Source organism: Protopterus annectens, chromosome 5.part0, assembly GCF_019279795.1.
Source record: "Protopterus annectens isolate FY-2018-M chromosome 5.part0, PAN1.0, whole genome shotgun sequence".
Taxonomy (NCBI): domain Eukaryota; kingdom Metazoa; phylum Chordata; order Ceratodontiformes; family Protopteridae; genus Protopterus; species Protopterus annectens.
The window spans coordinates 1,314,982,281-1,315,003,140 of NC_056735.1; the positions used below are offsets into that span (position 1 = coordinate 1,314,982,281).

At 38.3% G+C, this 20,860-nt stretch overlaps 1 long non-coding RNA gene across 2 annotated transcripts in view; it reads left to right on the forward strand.

Moving 5' to 3' along the window:
* LOC122802074 overlaps nucleotides 1–20,860 on the forward strand; it is a 61,102-nt gene that overhangs the window by 20,248 nt on the left and 19,994 nt on the right. Inside the window, exon 1 of one of the 2 annotated variants that reach the window (XR_006364874.1) lies at nucleotides 12,932–13,011. The exons of the other annotated variant lie outside the window; for it this stretch is intronic. This is a non-coding gene — a long non-coding RNA (uncharacterized LOC122802074). Of the gene's footprint in view, nucleotides 1–12,931; nucleotides 13,012–20,860 lie in introns of those variants that run through there. 2 annotated transcript variants of the gene reach the window in all.

Genomic DNA, 20,860 nt, shown 5'->3' on the forward strand with positions numbered 1-20,860 from the left:
CCTCTCTCTCCTTCCTCCACTCTAGGTATTTATTCCTACTGCTCTTCTTACTTCACACCACCCATCTTTGTTACCAAGCATGTTCTGTATAAACTATACTCATGTCTCCTATATTCCACTTATTACACTAATTCTTTTTGCTACATCTCACTTTATTCATCTTACAACTTTGTTTAAAACATTATATAATACCAGGATTATTCATAACTGCATTTTATTGTACTTTTTATCATATTTTATTGTATTTTATTTTTTGTATCTTTGTATTTTGGAGCTTTTCTCCACGGGCCTCCACTGAAAACGGGCTGTTTAAGCCCAGTGGACCTCCCCGGTTATCAAACTGGAAATAAATAAATAATAGATGGTCTGTTTCCAACCATTTCTCTGGCCAGCCTAATTGACATGGGCATCCTGAGGTAATGTAGTAATTGCCTCATGTATACTAACAACCATTTACTCCTAAAACAAACAAATACAATATGTGAGAGATGCAATTACCCTATGAATTTGGAATCAGTTCCTCACATAAAAAACAGACATCAAACAAATTCTCAGCACACATACATCACTTCTCTCAAAAAACAAGGTCACACCACATAAACCTATATATGCAGAGGTACTCAATAGAAGCCTACCAAAAGATCAGACACCTCCCAAGAGCAAATCACTTGCATGCACTGTGAAGCAAATAGAATATACTACACATAACAAGACATACACCAGTGTCTCAGAAAATAAGCCTATTAGGCAAAACACCTCAAAACCAAATGTCCTGGTCATGGGCGACTCCATAGTGAGACACACAGATGGACCCACCAGGCTGGACAAAGAGAAGGTAATGGTCACCTGCCTGTCAGATGGTAGGATCCATCAAATCACACATGCACTCAAGTCACTCAACAACAATTACCGCTATGACTCTGTCATAGTACATGTTGGGGGTGAATGACTTGAGATGTACCTCTCTGGACTATATGAAGAGAGACATGACTGAACTCCCAGATTATGTGTCCCACGCAGGTATGTCCCTAGCCCTAAACAGCATTCTACCTTCACACAGGAGGATGCCACAATACAGACAAAAAATGATTGACTTCAACAATTGGCTTAGCTCCTGGTGTCAATCCAGGTTGATCCAGTAGCTGGCAGCCTGGGAAGACATACTTGACAAACAATGCTGCTTTACCAGAGATGGTATTTGTGACAAAAGGAGGTAATGCCAGTATAGCTACCTGGAATTTTGCAAATAATTATATGTCATTGATGAATAGTGAAATGATTTATATAAGATGATTGTGTTACAAATGTATTAGAACTGTATGTCATGTGTATATCAAACTGCTCTGTACAAATGTTTGTGTTGAAAAGGTATTTTGTAAAGTGCTTGTGCTTTAAATGTATTCATAGTGTGCCCTAATGGAAGAGAACAGAAATGCATATGCACTATTGTAACTGTTTCAATGTATATGTCAACAGAGGAAAATGGAGGGTTAACCTCAGTCTACCAAACTTTAGAAAAAATATCTGAAATTAAATTACTTTATAGGATGCAATAAAGAGGCTATCTCTCAAGTTTTCAATGCAGCTAGAGACACAAAGTCTGTGCTAGGAAGATTTGTGTGTTGTCCTTGGAGTGAACCAAATGCTACTTTTGAAGCATGAAAGAATGCAATTGTTTTATGACTTCCAGCATCCACCAAAGACCTGAGGAAAAGCCCTTGTCTGTAACTTTTTACAGGTAGATGGTAAATGCTGCCAGCTTCTAGCAATGGAGGTTTTGGCCTGGGAACTAGAAGTCAGATGACCAGAAATTATGTCATTCAGCAAGCTATCCCAGCAGTAATATTTGACATATCAGTTTGAGAAGTCTCTTAGTGAGACAGAGCATTCTGTATTCTGTCTTGGACTTGACAAGACAAACCATTCACCATACATCTGCCTTGCTCTAATGAAGTAAGTTTCTAGGGAACAGAATAATTCTCTTAGATACATTCAGGAATATAGTGAAGTTTAGTTTATATGTTTTTCTTTCTTTATGTTAGCCTGTACTGCAATATTATTTTAAATATGTCCTGTGGTTTTGAACTCTGATCTCACTGTGAATATATATTTAGTATTGTCTTGTGCTTTTATTATTTATTATTGAATGCATTTAAACCTTTCATTGTGGCTGATATTTGTAGAGATATTTAAGTTTTGAGAATACTTGCATATTTATTTAGTGACACTATGTGGGCCACTCCTAATAGCCTTGCTCTTGGTCAAACTGCCATTTGTATTAATATTAATATTGCAAAGTAAGATTGGATACCCTTTTTAAGGGTCTTAAGGTAGCTGGCAGAAGGGTTCTGGTGGCAGTGAAAACTACCTTATACTCTGGGCAAAAGGGGGCATAGCTAGTAAACCTATGCAAGCCTTTCCCAGGTGTGTGTGTGTGTGTGTGTGTGTGTGTGTGTGTGTGTGTGTGTGTGTGTGTGTGTGTGTGTGCGTGTGTGTGTGTGTGTGTGTGTGTGTGTATGTAAATCAAACTCGCAACGTGTGTGTGTGTGTGTGTGTGTGTGTGTGTGTGTGTGTGTGTGTGTGTGTGTGTGTGTGTGTGTGTGTGTGTCAGCTACTTGGGCATGGACATGAAGCACTGGTTGGACAGAGAGAGTGATGGAGGATTTGTTTTGGAACGTTGGCTAAGGACACAACTCTATAGCTATACCAATGGGGAGTCTTATTTGGAATCTGGAGAAAGGTAGAGAAAGCAGCTCCAGAGTGACTGTGGTCTCTGTGTGCTCTTAAGGGAAATTTCACTTGATGCAGAGAGCTGCATCTATAAATGCTGTGTGTGTACCTGTTATCCTCCCAGTGAACATCTCCCACTGTTGCCAGTGGTGAGGATTGAGGTTCCTTGATTGCTGGTCTATTGAAGGGTCATCACAGTATTCACCTGTCTCCTCTAGGCTTTTGGATGCTGGCAAAGGCACTTGCCTTCCCAAAGTGCCTTTTTTGTGCAAATTCAAAACAACAAAATTTTCAATGTAAAAAAATCCACTTGAGACAAACTCAGGGTTATGCTGCTTAATGGTAGGAGCCTAAATAGGAAACTGCACTCCCTGGAAGCACTCCTCACCTTGGAAGATGCTGACATGTACATGGTTCAAGGCCACAGATAGCACCCAAGACATGCAAGGATATAATGCCTTCCACACATTCAGACCCCAAAACAAGTATGAAAGAACCAAAGGTGGAGGTATATCCATCTTTATTAAAACCAAATACACCTCAAAACTCATTAAACAGTATGACTCTCTTGAGCTACTCCAGGTCCAACTAACTATAGGTAAATCACCATATCACATCATTGCTAGCTACAGGTACACCATGAACTAAGAGAAGCACACCACCTACCTGGACTTACTGAGTTTTCTGGACTTTATCAACACAAATGCCCTGGAACAGATAGTCTGCAACCCCAAAAGGGGCTGAAATGTCTTAGACTTATTACTGCTCAACATGAGAGATCACTGTAGTATTCCCTGTGCATTGACCTCCTTGTTAAGGTCAGATCATAAGTCTTGTTTGAAGTAATGTTCAGACCTGACACCCTCACAGGAGCAAAAGAACTGAAAAATTTCTCCAAAGCAAACTAAAGCCTACTAGGTGATAATATAAAACCTTTCAACCCCCTGCTAACACAGCCAACAAGGACTCCTATGCAGAGGAGTACACAAATGCTCTGTATAACCACCTAAACAACTGTCTAGACTCAGCTGTACTGACCAGATCAAAACCAGGTCCTCCCAAAAAACAAGTCACCCTAGTATACCTCAAGTATAAATAGGTTATATAACAAAAGGAAGAACTGATATCTAAGAACAACAGGGAATTGATTCAGCAGAAGAAGAATACCCTCCACAGCTTGAACAAGCAAATAAGATATCTTGTAAAGTCCTCTAAAATTAGTTATGAAACAAATTAGCATCCCTAGCTAAGGATAATCATAAAGCATTCTTTGGCTACATCTGAAATTTAAAAGGGAATGCCCAACTATGTGCCAAACCTATAGTGGACAATACCTCTCATAATAAAACTGAAGAAATTGCCAACCTGCTAGCTAACAGATTTGTAGCAAACCTCACTCCCCCTTGTCCCCACCAGCCATACCCCAAAGCATACCTGACATCAGCCCTCTACCTAGTATCTCCAAAGAGCATATCTACAGTCTTCAAGGACAAAAACACAGCCTCTATGGGATTAGATAACATCCCAGGCTGCTTACTAAACGATCTAAAATAAGACCTACTAGAACTACTTGACACTGTCTTTAACCTCAGCCTGAACACTAGCTTTGTTCCAGCAGAAGGGAGAACAGCAACAGTAATCTACTTGCACAGAGGTGGTCTATCAAATGACCCTGGAGTCTACAGACCCATAAGCCTAACCAGCCTTATCTGCAAGACCATGGAAAGAATCATCATGGACCTTATCAAAAAGGACATAGGTAACCTTCAAACTCTTTACCCATCCCAGTATAGCTTTGCTAAGGGTAGATCATGCTATTGAACCTGGTGGACTTCTTTGAGAGTGTCACCAAAGACGTGAATGAAGGCAAAAACAGTACTTACTGCCTATCTTGACTTAGTCAAGGCTTTTGACTCAATCCCCCACTCAGGTATCATTGATAAACTTGCCATACATAACTAGATGGGTAGCCAACTGGCTCACTGACAGAATTCATACTCCACCTCTACCAGTAGACAAGTTACCAGTGGCATACTACAAGGATCTATGCTGGGCCCTCTACAGTTTGGAATCTATTTCTCAGAAGTCCAGGTGAAAGTAGATGGCATTTGGCTTACCAAGTTCACTGATGATTGTAAACTGGGTGCAATCATTGAGTCCCCAAATGACGTTATCATATTACAAAAAGGTCTAACACAGACAAATTATTGATGCCAAAGCCACAGACTAAAACTAAATGCAAAAAAGTGCATTATTATCCACTTTGGCAAAGAGGAAGTCTCTGTAAATTACAATATTCACAGCATCCCCAAGCTCAAACCCAGTGGTGTTAGATATGGGAACACAGGTTGATAGAAATCTAAACCACAATCACCATGTGTCCACAGTGGTAAGGAAAGCTTTCTGTGTTGCAAATCTGATAATTAAGGGCATCATATCTGAGACTAAGGGTGTTATAACTCCTCTGTACTCAAGCATCATCAGACCACTAATAGAGTACAATGCTCCCTTTTGCATGTACCTCACTAGACACCTGCAACAGCTGGAGAGACCACTGAGGTTTTTCATCAAGAAAATTTAGGGCCTCCAAAACATAACCAATGTGGAAAGACTTAAATCCCTGTCACTGTACTGTATATCCTACGTGCTGCTGAGAGGCAACTTGTGCCTGGACTACTGAGCAGTCTCTGACCCTGCCTAATGGAAATGCTGCACATCTGCAAATCAAATGGGACAAGAGTCATTCACTCCAGGGATCTCAACCTAGCCTGTGACATTAACAGAGCATGCTGGACAGACAGATATATCTCCCAGAGATTTCTGCTCTTCTGGAATAAACTCCCAATTCACATGAAACAAAACTCCTCAATAACCCTATTCAATTGCAATCTAGACAATAGGATGGGAGACAGTAAATTCATGCTGGGGATGGTACCTATGTCCCTCATGGACAGGGGCAGTAGGTGCTTTTCATAGACTTGCTTTGTGAATTATGACCATCTAACTAAGGTCAATTAGGAAACACGGGCATAACACGGCAATACATATAAAGGCCCTAGGGCCATTAGCCTAGTAACCTCCTATAAAACTATATACCTATGAACATCACCTAACTGCCAAGTAGTTCAAACATAGGGTACAGGAAATCATAATAGGGGAACCTACCTCAGCAAAGAGACCAGTCACCAGGGCTCAGTGCTGAGACCTCTCCTGTTTGGAATCTACATCTCTAAAGTAAAAGCCAATACCAAAGGGCTCTGGCTGACTAAACATGCAGATGACTGCCAGCTAGAAGTAGTCATTAAATCTCAAAATGGCTTAGCCATCTTTCAGGAAGGTTTGTTCTAAATAAATAACTGGTGCCAAAATCATTGACTGAAACTAAATGCCAAAAAATGCATTATCATATCCTTTGAAGAGTCATCTACATTGGTAGACTACCACACTGACAATACACCTCTAAGACCGACCAGGAACCAGAAAAATACCAAAAAAAAAATCAAACGGAGAACCGATGTCCAAGCCAAAAATGGAGTTTATTGCAAAACACAATTACAGAACCAACAATCATTGGTTCTGTTATTGTTTTTTGCAATAAACTCCATTTTCGGCTTGGACATCAATACACCCATAAGAGTTGACTCACTTTTCCATGATTTGGGAACTTATGTGGACAGTGTCCTAACTTTAGACCAGCATATGTCCACTGTCATAAAAAAGTCCTTCTATACTGAACAACTTATAAACAAAGGGATTGTTTCTAGATCTAGGGATGTTATCTTCCCTCTTTAATAAGCCCTCATTAGGCCAATCTAGTACAATATCCCTTTGGAATGTATCTGTGCCAGTAAATGCAACAAACAGAATTCCCTCAGAGATATCTTACTAAAATGTTACAGGGCCTAAACAAGATGTCATACATGGACCTGGTGGACTTCTTTGAGAGTGTCACCAAAGACGTGAATGAAGGCAAAAACAGTACTTACTGCCTATCTTGACTTAGTCAAGGCTTTTGACTCAATCCCCCACTCAGGTATCATTGATAAACTTGCCATACATAACTAGATGGGTAGCCAACTGGCTCACTGACAGAATTCATACTCCACCTCTACCAGTAGACAAGTTACCAGTGGCATACTACAAGGATCTATGCTGGGCCCTCTACAGTTTGGAATCTATTTCTCAGAAGTCCAGGTGAAAGTAGATGGCATTTGGCTTACCAAGTTCACTGATGATTGTAAACTGGGTGCAATCATTGAGTCCCCAAATGACGTTATCATATTACAAAAAGGTCTAACACAGACAAATTATTGATGCCAAAGCCACAGACTAAAACTAAATGCAAAAAAGTGCATTATTATCCACTTTGGCAAAGAGGAAGTCTCTGTAAATTACAATATTCACAGCATCCCCCCCCCCCCCAAGCTCAAACCCAGTGGTGTTAGATATGGGAACACAGGTTGATAGAAATCTAAACCACAATCACCATGTGTCCACAGTGGTAAGGAAAGCTTTCTGTGTTGCAAATCTGATAATTAAGGGCATCATATCTGAGACTAAGGGTGTTATAACTCCTCTGTACTCAAGCATCATCAGACCACTAATAGAGTACAATGCTCCCTTTTGCATGTACCTCACTAGACACCTGCAACAGCTGGAGAGACCACTGAGGTTTTTCATCAAGAAAATTTAGGGCCTCCAAAACATAACCAATGTGGAAAGACTTAAATCCCTGTCACTGTACTGTATATCCTACGTGCTGCTGAGAGGCAACTTGTGCCTGGACTACTGAGCAGTCTCTGACCCTGCCTAATGGAAATGCTGCACATCTGCAAATCAAATGGGACAAGAGTCATTCACTCCAGGGATCTCAACCTAGCCTGTGACATTAACAGAGCATGCTGGACAGACAGATATATCTCCCAGAGATTTCTGCTCTTCTGGAATAAACTCCCAATTCACATGAAACAAAACTCCTCAATAACCCTATTCAATTGCAATCTAGACAATAGGATGGGAGACAGTAAATTCATGCTGGGGATGGTACCTATGTCCCTCATGGACAGGGGCAGTAGGTGCTTTTCATAGACTTGCTTTGTGAATTATGACCATCTAACTAAGGTCAATTAGGAAACACGGGCATAACACGGCAATACATATAAAGGCCCTAGGGCCATTAGCCTAGTAACCTCCTATAAAACTATATACCTATGAACATCACCTAACTGCCAAGTAGTTCAAACATAGGGTACAGGAAATCATAATAGGGGAACCTACCTCAGCAAAGAGACCAGTCACCAGGGCTCAGTGCTGAGACCTCTCCTGTTTGGAATCTACATCTCTAAAGTAAAAGCCAATACCAAAGGGCTCTGGCTGACTAAACATGCAGATGACTGCCAGCTAGAAGTAGTCATTAAATCTCAAAATGGCTTAGCCATCTTTCAGGAAGGTTTGTTCTAAATAAATAACTGGTGCCAAAATCATTGACTGAAACTAAATGCCAAAAAATGCATTATCATATCCTTTGAAGAGTCATCTACATTGGTAGACTACCACACTGACAATACACCTCTAAGACCGACCAGGAACCAGAAAAATACCAAAAAAAAAATCAAGCGGAGAACCGATGTCCAAGCCAAAAATGGAGTTTATTGCAAAACACAATTACAGAACCAACAATCATTGGTTCTGTTATTGTTTTTTGCAATAAACTCCATTTTCGGCTTGGACATCAATACACCCATAAGAGTTGACTCACTTTTCCATGATTTGGGAACTTATGTGGACAGTGTCCTAACTTTAGACCAGCATATGTCCACTGTCATAAAAAAGTCCTTCTATACTGAACAACTTATAAACAAAGGGATTGTTTCTAGATCTAGGGATGTTATCTTCCCTCTTTAATAAGCCCTCATTAGGCCAATCTAGTACAATATCCCTTTGGAATGTATCTGTGCCAGTAAATGCAACAAACAGAATTCCCTCAGAGATATCTTACTAAAATGTTACAGGGCCTAAACAAGATGTCATACATGGATCACTCAAAAGTATCCTACAAACTGTTAAGAGGTTACCTGTGTCTACCTTACAAGGCATCCAAAACTGATGGACCTACTGCACATCAGCAAGTAAATGGTATCAAAAATACTTGGTCTAGGGATCTAAACTTCTTCTGCTACATCAACAGAGTGGTTTGGAGGGACAGGTATATTTCACAAAGGAAACCACTGTTCTGGAACAGACACCCCATCCGCATAAAACAAAGCTCATCCCTGTCCATATTCAAGCAGATTTTGGATGTATGGATGGGTAATAGAACATTTTCCCCAGGCCTACACTCTGTACTGCTAATGGACAGAGGCAGCTCCTAAATGCTTTTTACCCATGCATGGGTTCCCTCAAATTATCTATGGTAAGATCCCAGTTATCCTTATTAGGGGTAATATATAATTATTGACCATTGGATAGCTAAGACTAATCTAACACTAAATGGGATAGGCTAATTTAAGCCACAATAGGGAAATTAGCTAGGCATAAAATGGCCTACAACAGCAGTTAGCATAGTACCTACTTATGAAGTTACAAACCTATGAACCATGTCCAAGGTTACAGCACCAACCTGTAAGGCTAAGTCCAGTGAGTGTACTTGTACTGGGTGGCAGAGGCAGCCACATCAAAATGTTCTACAATACAGAGTGGTTATATGGTGATCATCCCAGGTATACTCACCAGTGATTAACCATATTAGGTGGCCATGCTCCAGGCCAGTGATGTAGTTAGAGAACCCTTGCTGAAAGGCCCGAGGATAGCTGAGTAGACTGCAAACCATGAGGAATCAGAAGTTCACTCCTGACTCTAGGCCATACTTAAAATTTTGGACCTAATAACATCTACCTAATACAAGCAATGAGGCAAAGTACTGCTCTGTCTAGGGCTGTGAATTATATGGAGACACAGAGAAACTGTCACAGCAGGATGTGGTCCACAGCTGTTCTCCAGCAAAGTCTCTGTGATAAATTCCAGATCAACCACTATGATACCAGACTTATTTTGGATCAATCTAGCTATAACCCTAGACAGAGATGTGGAACCAAGCAGGTCCTATTCAAAAGTCTAGACCCGTTAGTTTGATGCCACCCCCTCCCCCTTTCAAGGTCATATTTCATCATCTTGCAACACCAGGTCACCCTGACCCCAACAGCAACCTCAGTTCAACACATGTGATAAACAAAAACCTTTAACCACCCCAAGACATACTGGAATTCTAAACCAGTGACAAAAGGTTGTATAGAAGAATAGGGACTGGGATGTCCCTTAAAAGGAGAGCTTAATACTATTTGATAAGGGCTAGAAAATATTAATGTGTTTGATACTATTTGATAAGAAATGCACTGTATAAGATTCATCTAGCAAGAAAAGCTCAACCCCTACCTCTTGGCAAAACTTGCATTCAATAAAATACTGCAAGTATTACTCAAACGTTAATCCCTCCAGTCAAAGAATCCATGTATAAAGCATGCACATGAATAATATTAACAAACTGCAGACTGAAAGATCTAACATTTACGTATGCAGTGGTTAGTAATTAAAAACTTCTTATGCATTAATAATAAAACCAGTACAATAACAGCTTGTTAATCAAAACACAAAGTTGTTAATTGTTGATTAACAAGTTCAAAGGCTGTTATATGACTTCTGAATATCCATAACTTTTTATTTTGCTTTTTTAATATTTATGGATACATTCAGGTCATTGAAGCAAAACCACATTAGCATGGACATGCATGTCTCAACTTTCTTATTATCTCATCCAGACAGCAAAAGTGGACTGTTTGGCTATACCTTCGAAACATATGGTCTTTAATCCCAGATGATGTACATAACCATTAAGGTGTCTGCAAAATGTCCCAGCTAACATCCAAACCAAAGAGTAAAAAGGTCACATAGACAAACCAATTAGTAAAACCTACAGGAGCAACCAAGCCAAGCTAGAGTTTTCACTATGTGATACCTTACACCTCCTGTAATAGAGATCAATGAGGTTTATGCAAATCACCCCTTAAGCACATCAAGTGCTCCAGCTATTGGCCTGAATGCATCAAAAAGTAAATAGTCACGGTCATTCAGAAGCCATATATCTGAAACACTTGATGTCCTTAAGTGGTCATTTGCATATATCCCATATTACAGGAGGTTTAAGGTATCACACAGTGAAAACTCTAGCTTGGTGAGTTTTTTTGTAGTTTTTAGTAATTACTATTGCTATTAATACTCAACTAAGGTCTAGCAGGTTAAATCAATGTGCAGAGTAAAATCATTAAGTGCCACTGTAAGTCCAGATAAGTCAGGATGCCTTCCACTAGAAATATCAGCAGGAAAAGTGGTATAATTACAGGTTAATTAAACCTGAATGATACAAATACAGAAAAAGTATTTGTTTTTCATTGCCACACTAGAGAATAAATCCATTTGGACAGTTAGCTAAAGCCAGGGCACAGTCAAACACAAATACAAATATTATATCAAAAGTGGTTCAGATAAAAAAACAAAAAATAGAGTAGCAGTACAGTCAGTTGTATGTCCATGAAATGCCTGGTGGCTACATAGAATGGAGTTATAATGCAGTACCTGGATCACAGAGCAGGAACAAAGCTTCATTAACAGGCCCCATCCACAACTGTTCTAACATGAAATGTGTAGCAAACAGAACCGTAAAACAAGAAGAAGAAAACAAAACAAAAACTAGTATGTACTATATAACACAAGCATCTCAGAACTCATCTCAGGTTTTAAGAAGTCAGCTAAGGATAAGTTTACAGCAAAAGTAATTAAGCCCAATTACTCTGGAGATGTTAAAGCAATGTAGGCATCCAATGATTTTCCTTTTGAATTAGAAAAATCCTGAAGATTGAAAATGCAGTAGTCCAGTAACAGCATCAGCAATGATGAAATCACATACCCCATGCCAACATAAATAACCTATCCAAGGAAAAACTCTATTCTGGTCACTTAAACCTCAACAGCAGATATAACAGAATACAACATGTGAGACAGGGTACCACACCAGGTTTTGTACCCCTAACTAAACATCAGCAGGTATGTCACATTATAACCCACTCCATCTGTGGATTTGGTGATTCAAGGTTTTCCTTCTTAACCGAACCACAGCAGCTATGAGTATAGTGAAATATAATTCATATCTTTATGATGTACTACTGCTAGAACATATACTGAAATATAATTCATATATTTACAATGTACTTCTGCTAGAACAACATCACACCTAGTGTTAGTCAAACTAGGTATAGACGCACTGTTTGTACCAATCAGCTGTGAAAGTATTACATGGTAACACACAACCACGGGGTGTTATAATGAGCTTCTATCATCATCATTATGATTATTATTACTGTTATTTTTATTTTATTGTATAGTCAAGTTCCATTTGTTTGATCCCTGAGGCGAACAATTAGCCTACCTAGTATGTGCTTTGAGTGAATTTAATTTTCTGTCTTCTTTCGATTTCTCCGTTCTTTCGGTCTTCACCTGTCCACTGCTGGCTTCAATGTCTCCTAGGATTCCTTCTCCATCATGTCTTTGGGTTGCCCATTCCATATATCAATAACTTGTCTGTAAAACAGTATTTTCACAAACCTAGGGAGTAATTGTTTTCAACAATCACAACACAGTGCTATTATTGTTTGACATCATCCGTCTTGCTGTGGCAGTAGGCAGTCAAGTCTCTTGAATATGCATAAATTGCATAGTTAATGTACAATTACAACTGGCCAGTAAGCAAAATATTACTTAATGAGGAAAACATGGCATGCGAAATGTAACAGCAAGTTACGAGGAATCTGCATTCATAACCTGATGCACAATGATATTATTCATGTAAAGTCAACCAGTAAACGTAAAATACAAGCAGCATTTCTCTCTAAAGTTGGATTTAATCAGGATTTAGTAAGTCAAAACATCCAGTTAAAAACATGTTCCTTTAAAAAACGGTTTCAAACACACACACACACACACACACACACACACACACACACACACACACACACACACACACACACACACACACACACACAGATCTCTGTTTAGTATCCAGGGCATTGCATTTTTAAAGGTTCTTATTGTTCAGTTTTGATGAGCAGAAGCGAACTCCTGCACCACATTTTTGTAATGCATGCTAAGGAATATGCAATGCTGTGATACATTTGAATTATGGTGATAACTTCAGCTATTGGTAACAACAAGCAATGACAATGATAAGACCAGGTAAGCCCCACATTTACGGTATTAAACATTTTAAATCAAGTACAGTGTTTGTTTTAGCAATAGAAAGTTAGATATCAAGTTTCTAATTAAGGTATTTATTTACACTACAGACATTGTGTGCATGAGGGTTACAATATGAAACATGGAAACATCTTCTTAGGTTAAAAGTGTTACTTTTTTCCTGATCCTTTGCAGCAGGTTATTAGATTAATTTTTCAAGAAATACTTGTTATATGAAATGTCAGAGCAAGACTATGTGCTTAATGGCAGATTTCTCTGTGGTGTTTTATGTAAATGCAGAACAGGCTGTGTTTCATCTGCAATGCTAAGGTTATACATAACCCACTTACAGGAAATGGAGCTCTGAGTATCAAAGAAAAACAGACCTAGGTGACTGTTAAAACAGGCAGTTTATTTGTTGTTAAACATATGTAATAATAGAATGCATCTGCCTCACATCATTAGATTTTCTTAAATATGAATCCTTTCCCAGATAAAATTGGTGCATATTTTCTGCACTCTTTTTCAACAAGATGATAAGTATTACCCGACACAAAGTGTGCTGCAAAGCAGAATAAGTCACTATAATAAGTAGATGATATGAGGTGAACTAAGTCTGTATCACTTCTGACTATATAGAAATATGTGGTTGCACTGCCATGCTGTTTGTTTTCCATGCTATGCCTTATGTGCATGGAGAGTATAGAAATATAGAGTGACCTTTGCAGAAGCCAGAAATAGAACATTAGATTGCATGTGAGAACATTAATATCTTGAAAAGAAGGACACATAAAATTAAATGAATATACTTTTATATACGTTTATAAGTAAATTGTACACATATATATGTATATTTTTTTACCTCAATCTGTCGAATTGTCAGTTCATCAAGAAGGTAAAGTGCTTAGATAATTCATCAAAACCAATCTTTTTAAAAATGCTTTAGATGTTGAAAGAGGAAAGATTGGTGGAATGTGCATGTGTTGGGGGTAAGGTAAGTGTGGGTTTGGAATTTTAATGCATAAACATTTGGTTAGCAGAAGAGGCAGGATAGGGTTGGCAAGCATTACTAAAGTGACCTTTGAACTTTAAGTTAAGGTTTAACTCTCATATGAAATATTACAGCCACTGGTTAGCAGTTCCTAAGATATATACTCTTTTCTTATTATTCCCATAAATTTTAAGCTAGCAACAAGAAACTATGGTGTTTCAACAGTTAATGTAAGAAATTATGTACAAACATGGTACAGTGTCAGCTTCTGTAGGGGTAATTTGTAAAAAACTGCTATATTTAATGAGAAAGCTGCTCTTTATTTCAGCTTAGTAAGCCATGGATTAAAGAAGGGTCATCTTTAATAATGCATGCTAACTTTAAACCTGTTCCTAACTCCAACCCTACAGTTATTTTAGAAAAACTCTTTCTATACCACTGTTACTAATCAAAGTGTGTCTATATTTAGGGGTAAGGTTTCGGTTAACTGATCACACAAATTTTGTTTAATTTTGTGATCTTCTTTTCTTTCAGGGTTTTTTGTATTTTCATAAGTAGATTTTTAAAATGCTGGCATCGATCACCTATGTTTCACTGCCTGTACATTTCAGTAACACAACACATACCCATATATACTCCTGTATAGTAACATAGCTAGGGTGGGGCAAAAGAGGCAGCTGCCCAAGGAGCAAGGTGTTATAGGGTATGATCAGGCAATCCCGAGATTGTTGTTAAGTAATAATGCATACAGGCTTTTAACTCATTACATCCAAGTGACGTCTCCATGCTTTTCTGCAGTTATCTCCTACTGCTTCTCTAGGAGTCAAATATTACTTGTTCATACTTGCATTAATAATTCCAAAACCATGCTACGTACAAGGTATCAGAATATTTTATCTTGAAGCATACATGATGGCAAACACAATTGTACTGATATTTGACCTCTGTCAATGAGTATTTATTAGAATTGTAAGGTAATTATTATTATCATTATTGTAATTTTTGTATGCACCTAATTTGTCTGTATTGGAGCTTTTCTCCCCAGGACTCCATTGAAAACGGGTTATTTTGGCCCAATGGACTATCCTGGTAAACCAACTGCAAATAAATAAATAAATAAATAAATAAATAACTTCAGTTTTAAAGGCTCAGGCCACACCCACTAGGAGTTAAAGGTACACACTCAAAAGAGCTGTACTGGAGGGAATGAGTTCACCATTGCATTTGTGGCCAAGGCTGAACTTTAGCACTCTTTGTGTGTTTTTAACTGTAAGAACTGCAGCTTGCTACAGTTAAAAAGGAAAAAAAAATCTATTTGTTTCTTTTTTTTAAGCTAAATCTGAGCACTGTAGTGCTCTGTACAGTATAAATTGTAGCCAGTTTGATACAATTTACAATGTTTTTAGATGATCTGAGCACTGCAGTGCTCAATGCATGTTATAAGCTGTAGCTTCTGCTTGATACAGATGTTGCAATATGTCTGCTACAGTTTAAACCATTTTGTTATTATCTATTCCTTGTGAATAAACTGTAACAACTGCTTGTAGAAATGCAGCAAGCAATTTGCTACAGTTATGGAAGCAGAAGATTTTTTTTTTTTTGCTTAACTGTGGAAGTAGGGACAGGGGTAGGGACTTTTACTCCCTCTCAGCTGTGAAAGGAGAGGTAGCGGAACAATATAACTGTAAGGTTTTCTGTAAAATAATAACTTCACCTGACTCAAATACATGAAAGAAACTTCAAACTTAATATGACTACACATAGTGCATTACACCTAAAAGTCATCAATTAATTAGTGCTGCTTCAAAACCTTCCTTTTCAAAACATATCTAAAAGAAGAGTATTTCTAGGCTTGGTTCTGTCAATGCCTACAGAAGAGTTTGCTATCTATGTTTCATATTACTGTAATATCTTTATATGTACACTTTACAATGAATGTTCCTATTGAATTCCATCTTTTTTTCAAAGTTTACCTTGTACTACAATTATTAGGATGTGAAGGACTGCATAGTTAGGTTTGGGTAACTCTGCAATCTAGCATAAGATGGAACATGAGTAGTTGTCTCCCAAATATGCTTGGGAGATGATCAGGTTTCATGAGATTATGTACTGCATCTTGCGGGTTTTTCACATTTCAGGGTACGTCTTGTTTGTTCTAGGTCTAGATCTACATATATTACTGTCATCTCAACAGTATTCACTGTGTAGGTATACTATAAAATTAAATCAAAGACTTTATCTGTGTGTGCCAAGAAAATGCTTTCAGCTATACCCTTTCCCACCACCTCTTCTAATATCTTAGATATTCATTACATCTTACTACAGAATATACTTAATATATATTGTTTGTTTCATGCATACTTACTTTAGAGGTTTGGTTACCATAAATTGGTCAATGCACATTTGAAATCAATTTCTGTATATTGGTTTAATGGATCAGTCATATGTTCACTATTAGTAGAATCTGGAAACTGCAGTTAAACAGTGAGCAGGGTGCATCAGATATAGTAGGAAAGGCACTGCGAGAAAGCTGTCCTATTTATAAATAGCAGGAAAAACTAAAAAACATCCAGTCCCTTGGATTCAGAAAGGATTGTCACAGATGGGAAGCCTCACCACGAGTGGTTTCGCCCTCACAGCAACACTTTCTGATACAATGACTATCCTACTACTGAGGTATCTGGCTAGCGGAAGCATCAGCATGCAGGGTGGTCCTCCTGGATAGACTGCATGGTAATATGGCATTCTGGGGGAGTGGCTACTGCAATGGAGCCAAGTGCTATTGCCATAGAAATGCCTGCAGCTTCCAATTTATTCTGCAGAATGATTCAGAGAATCACTTCCCTGCATAAATTAGCATAGATGGACTATCAAAGGACTGTGGTCACCCTCTGACAGTTCACTGATATTCAGCAGAAGTGGAGATGTGTTAATGTGTGTGTGTGTGTGTGTGTGTGTGTGTGTGTGTGTGTGTGTGTGTGTGTGTGTGTGTGTGTGTGTGTGTGTGTGTGTGTGTGTGTGTGTGTGTGTGTGTGTGTGTATGTGTGTGTGTAAAATTATGCTTCTCCCTGCCTGGGTGGTCACAGAAACATATGTTAAGTAGAAAATGAGACTGTGGATATGTATGTGTGAATGCATGTGGGTGAATAAGTGCTGTGTCTGTAGGTTCAACAGACTCTAGGTGGGGTTGTTTGATGTTGAGTAGATGTATGTGGAGGGGGAATGTATGGAAGTGTGCATTTGTGTGTGGATGAATATTTGAATGGTCTGACATCACTAGCGGTAAAAATGTGTCTCTGAATCATATTTCCCACAAATTGTGTAAGTTGACCTACCTGTGGAAAGCAATTTATGCAAGCAGTGGAATTATTTCTGAATCCCAGATGGTCTGTCCTATTTATAACTCTTTTGAATGTATAATTCAGTTACATTTTAGTAAGCCATATTTTATATCAAAACCTCAATAATTTATTGATAGGCAACAATTTTATTTACTTTCAATGTTTTATTGCATTGTTTTGTTTTATTTAAATCTTGGTCAGTTTTATAAAGCAGTTAATAAAGGAAAAGTCGCCTTATAATAAAGCTGGTAAATATAACAATCTGAATGAACTACGCACCATTTCCTTTCTTCCTGATGTATTATGCTGAAATGCTTATATTTCAATGATTCTACACTAAGAGCTGCACAATGTGCTTGCCTCTTGCATGTGTTACTGCAACTGTTAAAACAAATTAAGTCTACCTTATGCTTGCTTTAATTAGAAGTATCAAACACAGAGTGTGTCTCTCTTAGGCACAATGGCAGGTTAAGGGTACCTTGAGCTCTTGGCTGCTTTCAACCAGTGGGATCCCAGACTTGATTTTAGGACTGTACAATGCCGTCTTCTAACTTTGCTCGTATGTGCTTATTTGGCTAGTATGTGACTCACAACCAAAAAAGTTGCCATAATGTATTCCCTTCTTTCTCTATATTTACCTGTTACAAAATACTTTAACTCATGTTGCAGTCATCTAGTGCTTTAAATGACACCATAAGTGTTTGCTTTTACCCTAGCAGCTGATTCTGTTCATGCATGTGCAGTGTGCACAAATTCCCTATTGAAATGTTGGCACTCGAAATGTCGAGTGCCAACAAGAAACAAAAACAAGACTAAAAAACACAGGAAAAGAGCGAATCTCAAATATTGTTCTTCTCCTTAAAACTTTTTTTGCAGGGAGGGTAAGCCCCCCCCCCCCCACATTCCCACATCCCTACATCCCCTGAACATATATTTACCGAATCCAAGATCACCACACCTCAAAGAAAATGAAATATTGCAAGAAATGGCATGTCAGGGAATCTTTCAAGAAAACACATGTCACACTTAGTATATGTAAGTCCATTCTTTCTGCTGTTCAGTCTCTCAGGACTCGCCCTAATAAATGGTTACCATATGCACACATGAGGCTGTACCAGGTCTTTACCATGTACTGTGCATGCATGAACAAATTCAGCCACTTATGTCACAGCATCACTGTCACTGCTGGGCATGCAGGATAAAGTCACCCAAGCATAAATTAATACTTTCATTTGTGTTTAAACACTTTATTTTTTATTTAAAATATAAAAAAATGCTTATAACACCAGCAGTTGTTAAAACTAGCACATAAGCTATCTAAAATGAGTTAGCAGTGTGAAAGATAACAAAACAACTTTATATAAAACTATTTAATCTTGGATAGATGACTTACCCCTCCCCCCCCATCCTTGCCTTTTTTTCCCAGCGCCACACAGAAAGTAGAAACTTGAAGACCATTATGTCTAAGTAGCAGAACACTGGTGGGTAATGTAATCCAGAATAGTTTGAAAGATACACTGAATTCAGAACTGGGACATGTTATTCAGTGTCGTTTTTTTTTGAAGGACATATCACCACCAGTGCTATGAAGTCAGTGCAGCAGTCCACCATTGCATAATAGCGGCATACTGTGATTCAGAAACTTGATTAAAGTCACTGGGACCAACAGCTCATGAGTGGTTTATTATCATGTCTCTGAATCAATCACTGTTATGGTAATTTTGCTAGTGTCATACAAGCCTGTGAACATGCATACGTAGACACATATGCCAACATTCTTCTCACCCGGATATACACCCAGGCAGTCACACACACACACACACACACACACACACACACACACACACACACACACACACACACACACACACACACACACACACACACACACACACACACAAATACCTTTAAAGTACTTACCTCTTATATGGTAAACAACCCTAATCCTACCATAGGACTAAAAGAGTATATGCTGTCAAAAGATAGTGTGCACAATTTTAAGCATCTTTGCATTGAATTACACTGTTATTCCAATACCTGTGAAAAGTTCTGGGGGAACTGAACATGGCTTATTAAAATCAGCCACACCTTGGACTGCTAAAATTGTATGTGGCCTTTGCTGGCCAGGCCAGTGTAGTACAATGAGCTGGAGACTTCTTTCTCTGATGGTGTTATACAGTCTTTGAACTGGAAGCCATATTGAAAACCTGCCCAAAACAAGTTTGCACATTGCGAGCATCATTGTGATCCATCAACTACTAAGCTGGACAAATAGTCAACAGCTAGTATTTTAATCAGGTTATAAATCCTACATATAATGAATGGTAAACAAATGTATAAGTATGAATCCTTAAAGCTTAAAAAAAAAAAAAAATATATATATATATATATATATATATATATATATATATATATATGTGTGTGTGTGTGTGTGTGTGTGTGTGTGTATATATATATATATATATATATATATATATATATATATATATATATATAGACACACACACACACATACATACACATATGAGATTTAAGTATGTAAGTTATCTCCAGCTGAATAACTATGAATGAAACAATCTATTATTACAGGGGTATACATAAAACTAAAGATTTAGTATCAGTCTCTTGTTATTTAATACTTATGTCCATAAGAATTACTCTTATATATTTAGAAATTTGCTAAAATAACAAGTTTTGAAATAACATGCATTTTATGAAGGATAAAAGATCTGAAAGCCAAAAGTCTGTTATTATTTAGTGGCTGCAGCTAAAAGTAAATCCCTGTGTAACTCATTGAATAACAAACTGGCTCACAAATATAACCTGGGGAATTAGGGTGGATGGTCCTATGTCCTCCAAAAACCTGTTACTAGTGGTGTACCTCAGGGTTTGATCCTTGGGCTACTTATCTTTGTCATATACTTCTTGGATGTCAAAGATAATGTTAAGGGCTTAAGGCTGACCAAGTATGCAGATGACTGTAAACTTGGTGCCATCATAAACTCTCCAGAAGACACCAAGATCCTTCAGGAAGGTCTTTCCCAAACAAATAACTGTTGTCAAATCCATGGCCTAAAACTTAACGCCAAGAAATGTATAATTGTAACCTTCAAGGATGATATTCCCTGCAGGTATCACATCAAGAGCACACCCATGAGAATGCACTGTCATTCAATCATCATGTATCCACTGTTAGAAAGAAGTCCCTTTTCATTGTGTAACTTATCAGTAAGAGTATAGCATCCAGGTCCAGGGAGGTAATCATTCCACTGTACTCTGCACTCATTAGGCCACTCACTGAGTATAATGCCCCCTTTGTTGTGTACCTGTCCTAACAGCCAGCAGAACTCAAGGGACCATAGTGCTTTCCCAATAAGACAATCAAGAGCCTAAATCACAAAAGCTACGCTGATTGTCTCAAAGCCCTGCCGCTATTCTTAGGATCTTACAGACTCCTGAGGGGTGATCTTAGCCTCACGTGCAGAGTCTCTATTGACCCCATCCTTTCAGCTCAACT